This window comes from Mus caroli, unplaced genomic scaffold (assembly GCF_978045245.1).
Source record: "Mus caroli unplaced genomic scaffold, Mus_caroli_1 scaffold_14, whole genome shotgun sequence".
NCBI classification, from domain to species: Eukaryota; Metazoa; Chordata; class Mammalia; order Rodentia; family Muridae; genus Mus; species Mus caroli.
Window position 1 is genome coordinate 22,062,788 of NW_028227269.1, and position 4,302 is coordinate 22,067,089.

Consider the following 4,302-nt stretch of genomic DNA (forward strand, 5'->3'; position numbering starts at 1 on the left):
CAATGAGGGTGAGGATCTTATACCCACACCCACAGTGACACACCCATTCCAACCAGGCCACACCTATTCCAACAAGGCCACACCTCCAGATGGTGCCACTCCCTGGTCTGAGAATATACAAACCATCACACTTATATTTTCAGGTTTCTGTAAAAATGTGCTTACACATTTTGTACCTTTTTATTGCTACCCTATTAACAGATATGCAAATGGTATGCAATGAGTGACAAGATTTTATCTGGATTATGTGTAGGTAGACAAAATTGTGGCGGGCACTAATATGCCCTCTGAATTTCAGAAAGGCAAAGTGGCACACTCATTGTTGCAAAGCAAAGGTGGGCTTGACCTCATCCTTCAGTTCTCAAGCTCTGCCTAGACACTGTGCCCCAATTCAGCCCACAGGTAAGAAATGCCTCCATACCTGATGCTCAAGGGTCATGTGACAAAGCTACCTGCCCATTATCCTCAATGTTTGTCATGAGCTGCGGGAAGCAGGTACGGACCAGGCCCCATGAAACCCACTTGTTTACTGCCTTGCCCTAGCATGCACAGTGAGGCTGCATGAGTGGGCTGCCTGCCAGGCTGGACAGTTCCTGGTGATCCAGACATGTCAGCCTATCTGTGAATGACCTAAGCTTGTGCCTGGAGCGTGTGTGAATTCTGATTGGATGAGGTGGGGTGGGGCTAGAAGGAGGTGAGTTGGTGTGAGTAGTGAGGAGGTGTTATTTTAGCCCTTGCCCTAGGTAGAAGGCAGAAGTAGAGTAGTGAGTAGTTTTAGCCCTTGCCATGAGTAGAAGTAGTAGAAAGTAAAGAGGTTGCTGTGTGAACCCAACTTGGTGTCCATGTCGTTCGTGTCACTGCTGGCTCGGAGGACTAACGACAAATGGTGGCCAGTATGGGAATGGGGAACTCATCGCGTCGGTCGGCAAAGGTAAGTAAGAAAATTTTAGTAAGCAGAGGTAAGGAAATTTTGGTAAGAATAGCGATAGGAAAAACCTTAGTAAACAACAGTAGGAAATTTTAGTAAACAGCAGTAAGGAAACCTTAGTAAACAATTGTAGGAAATTTTGGTAAACAGAGGTAAGGAAACCTTAGTAAACAGCGTAAGCAACAGTATTTAAAGAAAGCACAGGCCTGTAAGTTTCCCTGGAAAAAGGGGACGAAGCATTAAGGTTCTCAGGAATAGAGACAAAGCATTAAGGTTCTCAGGAATAGAGACGAAGCATTAAGCTTCTCAGGTATAGAGACGAAGCACTAAGGTTCTCAGGAATAGAGACGAAGGGAATTTCGGAACTAAAGAAATCATAGGCCTGACAGGTTCCCTGGGAAAAAGGGGGATGGAGCACCAAGGTTCTCAGGAATAGAGACGAAGGGAAAAGCATAAGCCTAACAGGTTCCCCAGAAAAAAGGGGACAGAACATTAAGGTTCTCAGGAATAGAGACGAAGGCAATTAAAGAAAGCATAGGCCTGATAGGTTCCCTGGAAAAAAAGGGGATGGAGCACTAAGGACCTCAGGAATAGAGACAAAGGGAATTTCAGTAACATGGGTTCAACTCCGACTAAAATGAAAGTAAAAATGTTAGTCATCTGGATCTTGGTCAGGGCATGCTTGAAGGATGCCAGTGGAAAGTACAGTGGGTCTCTCCTGTCTTTTCCCGAGCTTGGTGAGGCACCAGATCACCCTACCTGTCCTTCCTGTCACCTTCCAACCTCACAGCTGGGCTCTCAGAGTCACCCAAAGGGACATTTATATCTCTGTTCAGACTTCTGGAACTCCTGAAGCTGGGCCAACCAGTCTGATTTTTCTAACAATAGAGGTTTTGCCTCTGTGTTACTGTAAGCACCTTATTTGGATAAGGACTTCACACAGTATCTTATATAATCAGCAGTAAACAACTGAGGATTAGAGGGTGTTCCTAGAAAGGACCACACTTGGAACAGGGACACAACACAGGGACACAGCATAGGAGCACCTAGGAGATGTGCTGGGTGACAGAACACATATGAGAATGTCCCTTTAGGCTCCAACACCTCCCAGGAGTCTCCTCTTCCTACCAGTTCACACTGCTCAGCATTCCACATACTGTCTAAAATCCCTCTGTATTAGTCAGGGCTCTTTCTGTTCTGAGAGATCAAAGTCCTATTCTAAGGGACTTAATTACAGAAACATATGTTGATTGGCTTTCATGCCTACCTGCCCACTAAGGAGTGCTGACAGGGGAGTCACAGAGAGGCTACCACATGCCTGGCTTCCTGAGGCAAGACCTAGGAGTTGCACTCAGTTATGGGGGAATGAAGAGGCAGAATAATAATAGGATGTGTGGCACTGATTGTTCTGAATTCTGGCTTTGATGTCATCACCACACATGGGCATGCAGGGCAGCCTACTGCTGTCTCTCTGGGTGGATCATCATAACATCCCCCCAGTGGATGTTAAGGACTTTCTATAGGACTTCCCTAGTTAAGGTAAGGAGAGAGGGAAACACTCCCAACAAGGAGAGGAGGTAAAGTGGTCAAGAATGCTCACCCAGAGCAAGTCATTTACAAGAAAACCCTCCTCCATGTGGATATCATTTTCTTCCTGTTAAGGAATCAAGGAGAGAGCTTCAGGACCAGGGCTGCCCTGGATAATTTACACTTGGGGCCAGATATCAGAGAACTGCTTCCTGTAATTTGTTGTGGCTTCCCCTTTGTCAACATGGGATTTCCCCCATTCAAAGAGGTTGATACAAACCAGCAGCATTTCCTAGAAAACCCATGGAAACCCAGGATAAGGTGATGAAACCAAGGTTGACATCCATTAGTCTGTGCTTGGCATGAAGTACTGTGGTTTACAGCTGATGTGTTCCTGTTGCCTGTGTGTATAGGAGGGACACATTTACCATCACTGTACATTCAGGCAGTATTCATCACAACAGATCAGGATGTGCTGGAGGCCCATAGAAACCTTGGCTGCTTCCTCTGCTTCTCCACCCAACCACTGCACACAGAGGGCTCCAAGCATGAGTGAAGACACTGCATCTTGCTGCCTGGTTGTCCCCACAGAGACATCCTCTATGTGACCCTGGCAAGTCTCTAACTCTTTCTGAGCCCTGGTTCTTCCTTTGGGAGGCTAGGAAACTTGGTGGTACAACAACACAGAAGTGTGTTGTACATAGACCTGGAGGCAGATGTTTAGGACATACCACTATCCCGATCAGCTCATGTTTACTGATTGTCTCCTCCAATAACAGTATCATCCACCTCCTACATTAGAAAGGTTAAGTGAAGGGCTGGAAAGAAGGCACAGTAGTCAGGAACACTAGCTGTTCTTTCAAAGGACCTGGGTTCAATTCCTAGCACCTGCATGGCCCTTCACAACCATCTGTAACTCCAGGTCCAGGGGATCCTATGCCTTCTTCTGACCCCAGCAGTCAGCAGACACTTGAGTGGAGCAAAGCCATACATGCAAGCAAGACACCCATCCACAAAAAAATAAATAAAATCTAAGTAAATTTTTATCCATCAGGTACAGTTAGAGCAGTGGCTCTCAACCTTCCTAATGCTGCCATCCTTAAATATAGTTCACCTTAAATACAGTTCCTTATATGGTGGCGACTCCCAACTATATTTGTTACTATTTCATAACTAATTTTTTCTACTGTTGCAAAATGTAGTGTAAATATTTTTGGATATAGAGGTTTGCCAAATGGGTAATGACCTGACCCACAAGTTGAGACCTGCTACTCTAGATAGACACTGCATCTTGCTGCCTGGTTGTCCCCACAGAGACATCCTCTATGTGACCCTGTCAAATCTCTAACCCTTTCTGAGCCCTGGTTCTTCCTTTGGGAGGCTAGGAAACTTGGTTGTACAACACACAGAACTGTGTTGTACATATAGTAAATGTTTCATAAGGGGACTCAGGATTATCTATTATACTGGTACAGAAAGTGATTTGCCTAGAAGCACAGCAGACTGTAGACACAGCATCTTTTCTAAATAGCCCTGGGAAAGCTCTTTCCCTTTCCCACCAGGGCCAGGCTCTTTACCACCCACCCTCACTCTGGGCCCAGGACCATGACACAAGATGCTAATGGGAAGATCAACTGGGAGCTTTGGGTGTGTTTCCCCTCATTGGCTTAAGTTAGATGGGCTGATGGCTGTTTGAGAAAATAACAGCTGCATTCTTCCTGTGTTTTCCCCATCAAAACATGTCTGTTTCTTTCTCTTTTAAAGGACACCCATGAGTCACTTAACAGGAACAAAGATGTCTCAGTCTGCGACTTCCCCGGCGATTCAGCTTCAACAGTGTGTGTGCA